Source organism: Trichomycterus rosablanca, chromosome 11, assembly GCF_030014385.1.
Source record: "Trichomycterus rosablanca isolate fTriRos1 chromosome 11, fTriRos1.hap1, whole genome shotgun sequence".
NCBI lineage: Eukaryota > Metazoa > Chordata > Actinopteri > Siluriformes > Trichomycteridae > Trichomycterus > Trichomycterus rosablanca.
In genome coordinates this window covers 19,596,127-19,613,513 of record NC_085998.1, presented here as the reverse complement: position 1 = coordinate 19,613,513, position 17,387 = coordinate 19,596,127, and positions in this window count along the sequence as shown.

Below are 17,387 nucleotides of genomic sequence, written 5' to 3'. Positions count from 1 at the left end.
ACAGACAAAAGGAGAACATGCATGGGCATGGGCAGTTCATGCTTGAAGAAGAAGAGTTGGCTAAAAGTAGTCCCATGTGAGCTGAATACCTGGATGTCCTCCTTGACAACAAACTACACTTGAGGGTCAAAACAGAGGTTGTGTAAAGGATGGGGATGAGCAGACTCTACTTGTTGAGGAAGCTCAGATCCTTTAACAATTTTCTACCAGTTTGTTGTTGTGAGGTTTGTCCTCTTTGCTACAGTAGACATTACCAGAAGTGGAGACACACAAAAGGCTTAACAAACTGATCAAGGATGTTGGACGTTGACTACTCTCTGGCTGGCTGTTTGTCAAAAACCTAACCTATCCTGCTCAATGACCTACTGGTAAGACAGAGATCCTGCTGCACAACATCTTTTCACAGTGCTGGGACATTGTGTACTGAGCCACTTTCAAGAGTAACGGTTGGACTTTACTTTTTATATTGTACTTATACATCCGAGTGTCAGGCATATATTCATAATATAATTCATAGTAACATTGCAAAAACACCTTATCTATTATTAGCTTATATTAGTATACCTATTAAACATGACACTCTGCTATGTCACCTTATTCTCCAGATTCTGATACCTTACACCTTATTCTTCATGTAGTCACACCACTGCACTGACACTTGCATAAGTTTCATCTGAATATTGCACTAATCATATTTTTATCTATCTATTATTTCTCTCTCTCTCTTTCTATATATATATACAGTATATATATACCGATCAGCCATAACATTAAAACCACCTCCTTGTTTCTACACTCACTGTCCATTTTATCAGCTCCACTTACCATATAGAAGCACTTTGTAGTTTGTTTTTCTACATACTTTTTTAGCCCCCTTTCATGCTGTTCTTCAATGGTTAGGACTCCCAGAACCAGTACAGACCAGGTATTATTTGGGTGGTGGATCATTCTCAGCACTGCAGTGACACTGCGTTGATGGAGTTTTTAAACAGCTCACTGTCACTGCTGGACTGAGAATAGTCCACCAACCAAAAATATCCTGCCAACAGTGCCCCGTGGGTAGCGTCCTGTGACCATTGATGAAGGTCTAGAAGATGACCAACTCAAACAGCAGCAATAGATGAGCGATCGTCTCTGGCTTTACTACAAGGTGGACCAACTAGGTAAGAGTGTCTAATAGAGTGGACAGTGAGTGGACACGATATTTAAAAACTTCAGCAGTGCTGCTGTGTCTGATCTACTGATCTATTCATACCAGCACAACACACACTAACTCACCACCACCATGTCAGTGTCACTGCCATGCTGAAAATGATCCACCACCCAAATAACACCTATTCTGTAATGGTCCTGGGAGAGTCCTGACCATTGAAGAACAGGGTGAAAACAGGCTAAAAAGCATGCAGAGTAACAGATGGACTACAGTTAGTAATTGTAGAACTACAAAGTGCTTCTTTATGGTAAGTGGAGCTGATAAAATGGACAGTGAGTGTAGAAACAAGGAGGTGGTCATAATGTTATGCTATATATAGATATAGATAGATAGATAGATAGATAGATAGATAGATAGATAGATAGATAGATAGATAGATAGATAGATAGATAGATAGATAGATAGATAGATAGATAGATAGATAGATAGATGTGTGTGTGTGTTTCTTTGCCCTGTGATAGGGTGGCAACCTTTTATTATTCATTAAGATAGAGTAAGCTGGAAGAAACTCCTTTCTCCATTAAATAGCTCATGGGCTACATTACAATGATAAAAGCAAACCATCTCATACAGTATAACTGTCTTAAACTTCTATATGTACAGTGTATCACAAAAGTGAGTACACCCCTCACATTTCTGCAAATATTTCATTATATCTTTTCATGGGACAACACTATAGAAATAAAACTTGGATATAACTTAGAGTAGTCAGTGTACAGCTTGTATAGCAGTGTAGATTTACTGTCTTCTGAAAATAACTCAACACACAGCCATTAATGTCTAAATGGCTGGCAACATAAGTGAGTACACCCCACAGTGAACATGTCCAAATTGTGCCCAAAGTGTCAATATTTTGTGTGACCACCATTATTATCCAGCACTGCCTTAACCCTCCTGGGCATGGAATTCACCAGAGCTGCACAGGTTGCTACTGCAATCCTCTTCCACTCCTCCATGATGACATCACGGAGCTGGTGGATGTTCGAAACCTTGAACTCCTCCACCTTCCACTTGAGGATGCGCCACAGGTGCTCAATTGGGTTTAGTCCATCACCTTTACCTTCACCTTTACCACCTTACCTTACCTTTGGGGTCGTTATCCTGTTGGAAAACTGCCATGAGGCCCAGTTTTCGAAGGGAGGGGATCATGCTCTGTTTCAGAATGTCACAGTACATGTTGGAATTCATGTTTCCCTCAATGAACTGCAGCTCCCCAGTGCCAGCAACACTCATGCAGCCCAAGACCATGATGCTACCACCACCATGCTTGACTGTAGCCAAGATACAGTTGTCTTGGTACTTCTCACCAGGGCGCCGCCACACATGCTGGACACCATCTGAGCCAAACAAGTTTATCTTTGTCTCGTCAGACCACAGGGCATTCCAGTAATCCATGTTCTTGGACTGCTTGTCTTCAGCAAACTGTTTGCGGGCTTTCTTGTGCGTCAGCTTCCTTCTGGGATGACGACCATGCAGACCGAGTTGATGCAGTGTGCGGCGTATGGTCTGAGCACTGACAGGCTGACCTCCCACGTCTTCAACCTCTGCAGCAATGCTGGCAGCACTCATGTGTCTATTTTTTAAAGCCAACCTCTGGATATGACGCCGAACACGTGGACTCAACTTCTTTGGTCGACCCTGGCGAAGCCTGTTCCGAGTGGAACCTGTCCTGGAAAACCGCTGTATGACCTTGGCCACCATGCTGTAGCTCAGTTTCAGGGTGTTAGCAATCTTCTTATAGCCCAGGCCATCTTTGTGGAGAGCAACAATTCTATTTCTCACATCCTCAGAGAGTTCTTTGCCATGAGGTGCCATGTTGAATATCCAGTGGCCAGTATGAGAGAATTGTACCCAAAACACCAAATTTAACAGCCCTGCTCCCCATTTACACCTGGGACCTTGACACATGACACCAGGGAGGGACAACGACACATTTGGGCACAATTTGGACATGTTCACTGTGGGGTGTACTCACTTATGTTGCCAGCTATTTAGACATTACTGGCTGTGTGTTGAGTTATTTTCAGAAGACAGTAAATCTACACTGCTATACAAGCTGTACACTGACTACTCTAAGTTATATCCAAGTTTCATGTCTATAGTGTTGTCCCATGAAAAGATATAATGAAATATTTGCAGAAATGTGAGGGGTGTACTCACTTTTGTGATACACTGTATATGGTCTGTCTAAAATGTTTAAAAAAATGTGTTTTATATGACTAAGTGATGTGTTTGTGAACACAGCATGTACACCATGCAGCACAGATTATTATGTTGCCCCCATGCTCTCCTGGCAGCTCAACAGTGGTTCTGTTATATAATATTTCAGCTTTGTCTTTGTAGAGGCTTCTTTATTCACAAATAAAAATGTATTTGCCTCTAGCATGGATTAAAATTTGTGGAAATTAGCCAAATATTCAGTTATCCCAGATGCTGCTAAATACAGTATATGGTCAAAAGTATGTGGATGCATAACTGTAGAATGTTGTGCTTATTTAGTGAAAAGGCACTGATGTTTATTATTAATTATAGTAAAATTACATACTTTATATATATAAATATTATATATTATATTATTTGCCCAGGATGGCCTGGGGGTTTGGTGGGTAGCACTTTTGCCTTACAGCAAGAAGGTCTTGGGTTCGATTCCCAGGTGAACGAATCTGGATCGTCTTTGTGTGAAGTTTGCATGTTCTTCCCGTGTCTGCATGGGTTTCGTCCGGATGCTCCACAGTCCAAAGACATGTAGTCAGGTTAATTGGAGATAAAAAAAAAACTGCCCCAGGTATAAGTGTGTGTATGAGTGTTTGCCCCTGTGATTTCCTTCCTTTCACCCAGTGATTATAGATAGGATAAAGTGGTGGTAAAACAAATTAATGAATAATTTGCCCAATTTTAGCCATATGTCTACAGATATTCCAGCTAGTAGTGATAAAAGAAAAAAAAAAGGGTGCAACATGTTCCAAAAATGTTGGGACAGAGGTATGTTTATCACTGTGGTACATTATCTTTGCTTTTACTGATGTGTAATCTTTTGGAGACTGATGACACCAATTGTTTTGGTGAGGGTATAATTCTTACTATTTATGTTTGATACAACATATCGACAACTCAATAGTTTAGGGTCGTATATTGTGGTTCACACAGGGCTGGACTACAGAAAGATTATACCTGTAAAAAAACAACTGACAGATCACTGCTTTATGTTTTTAACTGAGTTTTAGGGGGCGTGTTAACATTTCAGCAATAACTTTCTACTTGCACAGCCACCTCTGCGATGTTAATCTCACTTTGCTTTGTTAATGTCACTTGCATTCCTACAGGTTCTAATTTATGGCAGTCCTGTATTTTCTAAGGATTATATCTGGATTACATTGGTATCTATACCTCATTTTCTTTCCAAAAACACTCCAAAAGAAAGAAGAACAAAAAATGGAACTACGGTATTGTGCAATAATGATCGGATTGATTACAGAAAACTAAACCGTGTGTAAGTCAGGGGTGGAGGGTGAACTGTTTACCAGTGAAACCTCTGACATTCTAACTACACGTGTGTGTACCTTCACTGAGTGGATTATTTTGTTACAATCCTGTTTCAAACACCCACGCATACGAGACACATACAACTGTATGAGCCTAGAGATCCACACACTCCAGCTTTGTATCAAGCAGAGGATTAACAGGTCTAGGTATTAATGTCACATTCTCTGACTGTACTAAAGACATAACTCTAGCTTCTATGCATTATTACACCCAATATACAACCCCAAATCAGAAAAATATGGGACAGCATTGAAAATGCAAATGATAAAAAAAACACAGGGTTTCTTACATTTACTTTGATGTTTATTTCATTGCAAACAGGATGAATCTGAGATATTTTGTGTTTTGTTTGGTCAACTTATTTATTAATAAACCTTCATTCCTGCATTTCACGCCTGCAACACATTCCAAAAAAAGTTGGGACAGTAAAGCGTTTACCACTTTGTAATGTTGCCATTCCTTTTCACCACACTTAAAAGACATTTTGGCACTGAGGATACCAAGTGATTTAGTGTTTTTTAGTGATTTTCCTTCAAACATGTCTTAAGATGTGCAACAGTTTGGGGTCGTCATTGTCGCATTTTTCTTTTCAAAATTCTCCACACATTCTCTATTGGGGACAGGTCAGAACTGCAGGCAGGCCAGTCCAGTAGAAATACACATTTCTTCTGCAGCCATGCCTTTGTAATGTGTGCAGCATGTGGTTTTGCATTGTCTTGTTGAAAAATGCATTGAAGTCCCTGCAACAGATGACGTCTTGAAGGCAGCATATGTTGCTCTAAGATCTCAATGTACTTTTTTGCATTAATGTCGCCATCACAGAAGTGTAAATTGTCTTTGCCAAGGGCACTGACACAGCTCCATACCATGACAGACCCTGGCTTTTGGACTTGTTGCTGATAACAGTCTGGATGGTCCTTTTTGTCTTTGGTCTGGAGCACACAATGTCCATTTTTTTCCAAAAAAGATCTGGAATGCTGATTCATCTGACCACAATACACGTTTTCACTGTGGGATGGTTCATCCTAGATGCCTCCCAGCCCAGAGAAGTCGACGCTGCTTCTGGACATGGTTAACATAAGGCTTCTTTTTTGCATAGTAAAGTTTTAAGTGTAATGGAGGTTTATTAACAAATTAAATGAAGTTGAGAAGACAAAACATAAAATACTGTCCCTACTGTCCCAACGTTTTCTGATTTGCCACTGTGCAAAGTCCAACTGCAAGTGAATGTTGCATTGCTTATACATTTTTAATCTTTATATATGCATTATTTTTATGTTTATAGGAAACTGTTTATTTAAATTAAGGCACATAAGAAGTCTAGGGTTATAATGTCAAATATGTAAATCAATTGCATAATTAAGTTTAGAATTAATCAGAGCACCAAAAATGATGGCAGACAGACAGTATTCTTAACAATTGAAAATGATTAATTAGAAAAGCTCTCCAAGCCCAGGTGGCACAATGGGATATTCTGCTAGCACACCAGCGCTGAGATTCTGAACACTGAGTCTTGGCTCTGCTACTGGTTGGATGGGTGCCATCTAGCAGGCACAATTGGCAGTGCCTGCAGCAAACATAAATTGGCCAGCGTGTCTGCTGGGTAGGGAAAATGACCGGACTAAGCGGGTGGGGTCTTCAAGCACTGTGTAAGGACCCTGGTTAGCGGATAGAGGCATCTGTGCAGAAGCACAGGCGTAAAGAAGGGTCCACTAGGACTGCACATGCGTCGGAGGGCACTTAAGCAGCAAATATACCCTGCTCGAATGCAATCAGGGATCCACAGCAGCGGAAGACAAATTGACTACGCTAAATCAGGAAAAAAAGGGAGAAAATGCATAAATAAATAGAAAAAAAAGCTCTCCAAAGGTTTTCAAATTCATCCTGGGTTGATGTTAAATGTCAGCTATTCTAAAACACTGTGAATACCAGGACCAGACATTTTTATATGCAAGCATTGTAAGTCTTCCTCACTCACTGAATTATTTGCTAATTGTGTTTGTTTGTATTTTCTAATTCTCTTTTGATGTCGAAACCTTTAGACAGTGAATTGATCCCCAGTGGCTGCTTATGTATATTATGCAGTATAGAAGACAAATAACAAATAACAAAAAGATGGACCTGGACCTATTCCTCTTATAACCCAGCTGTTTGAGATATATTACAATGTTCCTAATCTTATTCTTTTTGGAACTGGCATCAATTTCAGCTTGAGATTTTATTTACACAACAGTAAACTTTCAAAATAAGAATTTTTTGTTTGTTTGAATTCAGGTAAACATACAGATTTGGCTCCAGGAATGCAAGAAACAACTGTGGGATGCATTAAAAAAAGGCATTCAGATCTGCAGACTGTGATAAGAATAGTACAGCTATAACTAAGTTAAAAGTGTTGCTCCAGACGTGTAGCTACGCTGACCTGTGGGATAGCCTCACGAGCACTGAACATACAATTTAGTTGGAGGTGATTAAAGTCTTTGATAAGACCCTGATCCAGATTATTTGGTAAATTGAAATGTCAGTCACAAAGGCCACATACAGGTTGGTGCAGGGTCTTTGCAGAATTGGTAATGATCCAATTACACCAGAGGAGGGAATGATCAACAGACCATGAACAGAAATTAATGTGCCTATTTAACTTCTCCAGTATCCCCAGTTTTCTTTAACCAATTTGGGTGCAAGTAATTACATTTTACAACTGTGTGTAGAATACACTAGTTTTAATCACTATGTATTAGGTTTTAGACTAGATTTACTACTAATCTGAAAAAATGAAATAGGGACGAGGTACAGTAGACCCTTGAGTTACGAACAGTTTACCATACGAACATTTTGGGTTACAAACAATCTTTTTCAACTTAACATACGAACAAATTTTGGATTACAAACAGAAATTCGCGAAATACGTGACAAACAAGTTGACTCCAACCGTCTCTCTTTTTATATTTATATATATATACCGTGAGCAAACATTTGGACAGCGGATGGTGTTTTTTCGGTGTTTTCTTTATATTTTGTAAAATTCTATATTAAAATGTCCTCAAAGAGATTGCAGAGGAAGTCCAGTGGTGAGAAAGTGAAAAAAAAATCACTATTTGTTGTTGTATAATTACTCCTGCCAGTAGCTGTCACTGTGTATCAGACAGAGGGGACAGTGAGTGAGAAAGAAGTAATTCGGCTCAGTAAACTATTCTCTCTTTCGTGCAATTACACCAACAAAATACAATACTATTAAAATAAAGAAGGAAATAATAGAGAAATATGAGAGTTATTGTTGTTTCTGGTAAAAAAGACCATTTAAGACATTAGAAAGGTTAGGTAAGGGGGTGGTTTGGGAGGTCTGGCATGGATTAATTGTATTTACATTATTTCTTATGGGAAAAATAGGTTTAACTAACAAATATTTTGACTTAAGAACAGCCCTTCGGAACCAATTAAATTCGTAAGTCAAGGGTCTACTGTATATCACTGTGATAAAACTCTGAGTCACTGAATTTGGCTAATAAGCCACTGGGGTGGCACAGTGGTGAAGTGGAGCAGATAGTGTTGGTGCCACATAGGTTTTAGTTACTCCAGGTTCTAATGACTTATTAGAAACATGCCTGTTGGTAGTAGTGAGGAAGTAAATGTACATTTACTGTGAGTTAGTATTGTACATTGCACATACAGTATGTAATACTTACTGGAAATCACACTTAAAAGTAAAATAAAATAAAAGTTTATTATTATGAAAATGTCATTTGCAGTAAGTATACTATTATTCAATTTATTCATCATAGTATTGTACAGTAATACTTGTTTACTTTAATGGTCTTACTTTAAGTGTAAATACTTGCTGAATTCAAATAATCTTGTTTGGGCCATATCTCCTTGGTTAACTAACATGTGTTAAACTCAAAAATATTGGAAGATGGTTTTAAGAAAACAGCCTTTCTAAGATACTTGTCAACACAATAAAGTGTGTACCAGTAAAAAAATGTAAACAGGACCGCTCACGTGGCGCAGCGGTAAAACATGCTAGCGCACCAGAGCTGACATTTCGAACTCGGCGGTTCGAGACTCGGCTCTGCCATCCGGCTGGGCTGGCTGGCTACATGAACAACGATTGGCTTGTTGTTCATACAGGTAGGGAAAAGCCAGATAGGGACTTCATAACTGATGCAATTACAACCTCTGCAGGCTGGGTGATGGTGCCTGCAACGAGTTGAGAAAAAATTTATTGATCAGGGTGGGGCTCTCAGTATACAAAGCTGATCCGCATATGAACTCGCCTCGTGCAGGTGAAAAGATGTCTATCTATCTATCTATCTATCTATCTATCTATCTATCTATCTATCTATCTATCTATCTATCTATCTATCTATCTATCTAAACCCATAAGTGTGTGGTGCCCTACAAAAGAGTGGTGCTCTGCCTAGGTGTGTTCCTTCCCTGCTACCCATTTAAGAATGGATTCATGTAATGACCCCCTATGGACCAATAGACCAAGACATATTTTTAAATATAATAATGTAATCTTTTAGGTATAACAATGTCTTTTTGTATAAAATACATTTTATTTGTTCATTTATTTGTACCTTTTTTGCATAGTCCAAACCTTGAACACAAAATTTCCTGTGCATTTTGGTGACCTCTTGCACAACACCCAACACTGGGTGAGAAAGGCTGTAGATTAGCACACAACAAATCAACTGACGTGTGATTCTGCCCTCTGCATCTTTACACCAACCAGCAGTGGATTCTTACCAAAAGCTTCAACAAGAATGGACAAAACTACTCTCTCCATATTCCTTTAATGCTCATGTAGGTCAGGGTTTTTCACTTTTTTTTTCAAGCGACCCACATTTGTCCATGATTTTTTACATGACCCGGGCAACACAATGCACCTTACTCTATACAAGATGTAACATAAAGCTTCCACAAAGGGGCATTCACGTACAAGTTTGTTAAATTATTATTATTTTTCTCTGTGACCCATTTTTTCAGCTCACGACCCACCCAAGGGTCGTAACCCAAGGTTTAAAAAATTCTGATGTAGATGACCTAGTGCCTTAACCAGGCAGAAGGAACTGCTGTATTAGCAGTAAGGGGGCTGAGTCCCCCTCCACCTTATTCTCCCTAAACAAAACCACCTGGTATAAACAAACCTAACTGTTGCAGTATTGTTTCCAGATGTTACATTTTGTTTGTTATGCACATTAAGGAGTAAATTTATTTGGAAGTGTTATAACAAATCTTAACTTAATAATACAGTCTTATATAAAACTTGTTCTAAAACAGATCAAGTTCAAGAGGCTTTTTTGGTCATTTCAGCTATATAAGTACATATTAAAACTATACAACATTCCTCTAGGACCATGCTGCAACACAGAACATGAGTGTAAACAACACAATATACACAGTGCAGACAAAAATATGTCCTTTCATTATTACTTGAAGCAGTCATATACAGTGTATACACAAACAGATGTCGCTTTCTCTTCCTTGTGATCAGTGATCACTTTGAATAGCACCACTGTGAATGTTTTGACTGTTTTTTTTTTAACTATGATGAAATTTTCATCAGCAGCATAACAAATCTATAATGAGATTTATAATGACTATAAATTTGCATCTCTCTGACAGAGAAAAATAATACATTTTTAATGACACAGACCACCTTAGTTTTTACAATTTTATTTATTTATTAAAATAGTTAGTAAGTTTTAGCTAAGTAATAGCTAGTTAGTTAAGAAGTAGTTTTCAGGCTGACTTGATAATCTGTTGCCCTGGTCTTCCGTTGAACGATGGAATTTCCTTAGACCAGAGCTCCCTCACATGGTGCTCTGAATAAATGTTTTGCCATCTCTAAATATGGAACTGTGCATCAGAGCAACATAAGCACATCATTTAAATGCATATTTAACAGGTCAGGACAGTATTGTAATTAAAATGATAATAAAAATCATCTCTATACAACTTACTTGTTATTAAAAGGTTAATATACAGTAAGTGACTTAGTGTAATGCCATGGCAGTCTAAAATGTATACATACAACACACTTTGATGTTTAGTTATATGTCTCTTTTTTACTTCCATCAAAAAACAACAGGCTTTGAAGCAACTCTGACAGGAACTTTGTCCACTCAGATTGGCAAAATTAATAAAGTTTAATCACAACTACTAATTTGCTAGCATGGATTTCACTTTTCATATTTTCAATAGGGTTAAAGTCAGGACTTTCAGAAATGCAATTTTATAAAAGCCTAATTAAACCCTTTTTAAATGCTATTTAGCCTTGTTTGGGTCATTGTCATGGTCTGAAACAACCAATTCTGTCAAATAGACACAATCAACGCGGTCATTAGTGGCCATAATTTATTTATTTATTTAAGTATTTCAGGTTTGGACTTTATTCTTTATAAGTCAAATCATAATAATCACTTTATATCACACAGGCTTTAATATACTGCACTGCTGTTTCATTCTGTTCTCTTATCCTCTTAAATAAACAGAATGGACAGTTAAAGCAGTCGCATTTGATTACCTTATATGTATTAACTGAAGAACTGACTTTACTTAATCTTGTGTTACACTTGTCTGTGTGCTAAACATATCCATGTAGAACCATTACTATTAACAATTCTACAGTACATTACACTTGACGGATCTTGTCATAACAAACTGGTCTCTAACAGAAACAGTATTGCCAAGGCCACTGATACACCTTTTCCACCGATGCGGAACGGTTCCAGTTCTGGTTCGCGAACTTGATTTTGAACCGGTTCCGCGTGTTTCCACCAAAAAAAAGAGGTTCCAGACAGCGAACTAGCGGGTCAATCTGGCACCACAGAATACTTGGTTTTTCAGAGCGAACCGTGACGTCATCGGTGGGCGTGTCAGAGTGTAGAGGTTTGGGTGCTTTGCTAAACCACTGTGCTGGTGTCTCGTATGGAGCTTGTCGCTGCATTTTTTTTATCTTTTTAAGTTCACCTGATTACATTTTGATCCAGTTTGCCGCTGATATTTCCAAGCGTCTTAGATATGACGTGGTAAACATGACCCGGGCAGTACGAACACCGCTTAACGCGAAAAATAAAGTGTAACGTGGTTTGTTGTACTAAAACAACGACTGATAAATTTGGGCAGTACAGAGCACTTATAACCAGTAATAACGGAGAGAAATGTAGTGTTTCTGAGTCATATTTTTAGTAAATTCAGCCACATTATGTTTTAGTTTTTACGTTATGCTTTTTTCAGATTCAGAACCCCGAGCTGCATAAACACCACACGTAAAGTAAATTCAGCTAACACAGATATATGTATTGTATTTTAGAGTAGATTTGATGGTTATTTCACACAAATGGATGTTCGTGTTGTGGAACTTTGGTGATGTTTTATCGCTTGAGTCGAGCGCTGAGCAAATCGGCTATTTGTGCCGAGAGTCGCGGTGAGAGCAAAGCGCAAAACGCTTCTCACGTCAACGAACTAAAGAAAACAACAACTGCGACAAACACGTCTACATCTTCTTATAACCAACAGCTGATCGATGCTTTTACATAACATCGAATCTGTAAAAGCAGCACAAATGCTCGCACATAATCTACACGCTCCGCCATGATATTACTACTCTTAACTTTCTCGAAAACTGGTGGAAACACGTGTCGGTTCTCTACAGAACACCAAGGTTCAAGAACCATGGTTCTTTTGGTGGAAAAGCCCTATGAGATATTCTTGCTGGCCTGACGTTCTTATTTCATACACCAGAGGGTGACAAAAAAGATTCACATTCCAGCACATATGGAAAAAGCAGGTATGATTGGTTGTAAACAATTTATTTGATTGGATTTGATTTGTATTTGATTAAATGTTAATTGTCAAATAATTTTTTTAAATATCTTAGATGGCCCTGACAATTCACCACTGTCTGGGGATATCTCTCATCTTCATTTTTGCATCCACTTTTTGTAATGAAATAGTTACACTGGCCCAGAACATAATATTATTCCATGTGGTCCATATAATCAGCAAAAAAAATTAAAAATAAGATAAAATAAATAATAATAAAAATAAAAATCCATTCGAGCTTTGAGGTTATTATATTGAAGCACAGGCTCATTTCTTATATTGCAGTCTTTGCAATGGTGATGCACAGTTTATTGGACTATGGACAGTAACACCTGTGTTCCAGCAGCTTGTAATTAGTAATCTTAATCTTAGTTTGTAATAAGTGTTGTGGGAATTCAAAATAACCCTTAAAGATTGACACAGACAACCGGGATAATGATAAAAGCAAATAATCAATTTATTACTCAGCTGAGGGCCAATCTCAATGCAAACGCACACATGCCTTTACAGGAGAGAAAGGGCGACTCTGTCTGCCCTATCACAGTATTTATACCCCGCTTACTGGCCCTTCAGGCTAACTCTGCTGAGCAACCCAGCTCAAGGTCAACTTCCCACACCAAACTTGCTTATCATCCTACAAGAATAGTCAGTTTGTTAGAAACATGGCGTACCTCCACAAGAATGCACCAGTATCAAAACTGCGCGCGCACCCCTGCACACACAGTCCCGACACCCATGTATTCCCATGGAAGCAAGAAGCCCATGCCAAGGTCAACATATCTCTGGACCTTCCAAAAAGAAACCTTCCAAAAGTCTCTTCTACCACTGCTAATTGAACTAAGAAAGCAGAAACTTATGAGTTTAATGCAAATAAGTAACAAAATATAAAATTTCCATTCACATAAGTAATCTTAATCTTGTAGTTTTAAGAATACCAAGCCACTTAGATAAGTTCCCAGTAACAGAAAAAGACCGTCAGCAATATAGTTGGCAAAAAAGTCAGGCTGGACCAAAAACAAAACATTCAGCTTGGCGTATTGGATTCCGATTGGTTGGACAGATTAAACATTTTCGATTAAAGCAGGGGTGAGCAAGAGGGCCACATGAGAAACTGGGACTGTTGTGGAGGGCCGGACCAATAGGCTGAACTTAATTCCACTCAATACTTATTTTATCTCTTTAAAAAGGCAGTAAATTGTACATTTTTGTAGAAACTGTTACTGTAAAGAGTAGATGTTACAATCAGGCAATGAAAATGAGAACCAGGCAGAGTAGAAACATCAATCTTTCACTATTTAATCAACTTTCTCAAAGACAATTGTGAACAAAGGTTTACACAAAGTGCTATTTTGTTTGGACTTTGATTACTTTATTTCCTGTTTTTCAGTCCTTCAGTTCTTGTTGAATATTATTTTTGGATATCACAAAGGTGGTCTTGACTGTTTCAGTCCTGGTTGTGTAAAAAGTCTTTGTTGCTTTTACAGTTTAAGTAGCAAAGTTTTGATGTGACTGCACTGATCAAGTTCTAGTAGTACTCTGTTTAGTACCGTAATGGTGATTTTAATTGTAATCCTTAAACACAGCGGTCTGTTCTCTACGAGCTAAACACACAGCTACACATCTGACTTCAGTAAATAAATACTTAGACGTCTATGTCTTGTTAGAAACTCATACATTTAATATCAATCGCACTTACAGTTCTGTTCACCAAAACATTATGGTGAAGCTGGATACACTCACACACAAGCACAAACATAAATTGAAAAAAAAGGCCCATCAATATAAAAACAATGCTATTGTACTGCATGTACTGTATGATGTACACTTATTTACGTCTGATTTTTTAAATAGCACTGATCTAATGAGGGTCGGTTAGGGACAGCCAAAGTAATCCACAACTGTGTACAATGCCCGGTTGTGGATTAAAGGAGCTGTCAGTTTTGTGTCTCCATGTCCCCTGCCGGCCCATAATGGCATGGCAGGTGGGCATGACACTATAATCTGCACCTCCTGCTGGTCTATACAGCAGATTGACATGCTACACAAAAAAAAATCACTAGGTATTGTCAATCATAATCACTTACAAGAAATTAAAAAGCCATTCCACAAATAAATCATTATTTAGGTTGCTGTGAGCATTTTTTGACCCAGCAGTCTTGGTGAATGTTTAGAACACATAAAATACGCACACACACACACATTCATTCCAGTCATATAGCAATAAAGAACAGTTTTACAAACAACTAAAAGGCTAAAACCACTATTACATACAGTATATGTCCCGACAAGAGTATGTACAGTTATGACTTCAACTGCATATTTTATGATAATAAGGTAAAATTCTAGACCAACTTTGGAAAGATTATTGACAGTCAGCCATGGTAATGGAGAGAAACAGTCCTGTTTTGAATATGTGATTCAGTTTAGTAGGTTTTAGTATGTAAATGCATGCTAATGTATGCATGGCTGATATGCAGATGTTGATCACAAAAGTGATGAGAAGGGCAAAAGGGAGGAAATTCCTGTTCTCTGTACATTTGTCATCATCACTGTATAGTAAGTTTGGCATGGTAATTTAATTTTCTTAATTAAAATATATTTACATTAACAGGAGGCTATTTTATTTATTTACTATAGTAGCAAGTAAACATTTTATCCTCAAAGTTGATGTGTTAGAAGCAGGAAAAATGGGCAAGTGTGAGGATTTGGGCGAGTTTGACAAGGGCCAAATTGTGATGGCTAAACGACTGGATCAGAGCATCTCCCAAACTGCAGGAACACATGGCACCAGGATGCACTATGGAAAGAAGGCAAGCCGGCGGAGGCAGTATGATGCTTTGGACAATGTTCTGCTGGGAAACCTTGGGTCCTGCCATCCATGTGGATGTTACTTTGACACGTACCACCTACCTGAGCATTGTTGCACACCATGTACACCCTTTCATGGAAACGGTATTCCCTGATGGCTGTGGCCTCTTTCAGCAGGATAATGCAGCCTGCAAAGCAAAAATGCATCAGGAATGGTTTGAGGAGCACAACAACGAGTTTGAGGTGTTGACTTGGCCTCCAAATTCCCCAGATCTCAATCCAATCAAGCATCTGTGGGATGTGCTGGACAAACAAGTCTGATCCATAGGTCCCACCTCACAGCTTACAGGAGTTAAAGGATCTGCTGCTAACATCTTGGTGCCAGATACCACAGCGCACCTTCAGGGGTCCAGTGGAGTCCATGCCTCGACGGGTCAGGGCTGTTTTGGCAACAAAAGGGGGACCAACACAATATTAGGAAGGTGGTCATAATGTTATGCCTAATAGGTGTATGTTATAACTATTGATGGTAGAATGATTTTCTTCCAGATAATAAATGACAATAGCATGCATAATGGAAAAAGCAAAACAATCATATTTTTAATGTTTTTACTGAACACATTACTATCGTTGGGTAGCACTGTTGCCTCACAGCAATAAGGTCCTGGGTTTAATTCCCAGGTGGAGCAGTCTGGGTCCTTTCTGTGTGGAGTTTGCATGCTCTCCCTGTGTCTGCGTGGGTCTCCTCCAGGTGCTCCAGTTTCCTTTCACAGTCCAAAGACATGCAGTCAGGTTAACTGTAGATACTATATTTCTTCTAGGTGTGAATGTGAGTGTGTTTGCCCTGTGATGGACTGGCGACCTGTCCAGGGTGTTTTCTACCTTTCACCCAGTGAATTGTACCCACTGCAATCCTGGATTGGATAAAGCAATGGTAAAACAGACTATGAATAAATGAATATTACTAAGGCTTTCACACTACATGATTTCGTCCCTAATCTTGGAGGTCTCCAAGAGATGCGCCAGCTCGGAGGCACATCGGCTTTTGCTCTGGGCTTGAAAATCGACTCTTGATCGCTTTGTGTGAGTGTTTCAAAGATGTGATCTGAGAGGCTTGCAGATTGCTCGCAGACTTGTGAAAAATGTCTATCATTCTAAATATCAGGACCTGTTGGCGACTTTAAATCCTGTAGTGTAAAACATGTTTTGACTAGGTTATGACTGGCAGTGAGTGCAGTGTCGAGGTACAGCCAATGAGGATGCAAGATACGGAATAAGGGGAAACTTGGGGAGGAGTTGTATAAACGTGAACAAGGCTACAGCAAAATATATTTTCTATCAGAATACACTGGTATATACACAAGCCTTACAGTATTTGTAACCTTATCATCCATGCTATCTATGTTAAAAAATTATTTACCTACCTAACTCTGCGTGTCCCAATCCACTCCTTAACCTATGTTCTTTTCTTTTTTGCCCTTGTTTTTTTGCTGCATATTAGTGCACAAACAACTTGGATCACTGTTTGGAAGGAAAAACAAAAATCTGTCTCATGTATGGTGTAGCGTCATCCCTCTTGTCAGTTCTCGTAGTTTAGGATAACAGACAGACTCATCTGGGATTCCTCCTGGTAAAAGATCGTGTAATATGTGACCCCCTATTGCTGATCAGTCATGTGTGCAAACCACAATGACTTAAAGACTCCCGATTACAAGAGATCAAGTTGTGTAGTGTGAACAGTACAGCGATCTGATGACATTCCAATAACACAGCGAAGATTAATTGGCTGCAGTGATTAACCCTTTGTGTACAATGCGAGCAACTGAGGGCTAGGAGCCTTGCTCAGGGGCCCAACAGGTGGTGCTTGGAATAGTGACCCTCTGATTACTAGTCCAGTACCTTAACCACTAAACTACAACTGTGTGTATTATCTATAAATGAACCTTACTATGAATACCACCAGAAATACAGATAATTCCTAAAGGATGACATTTTT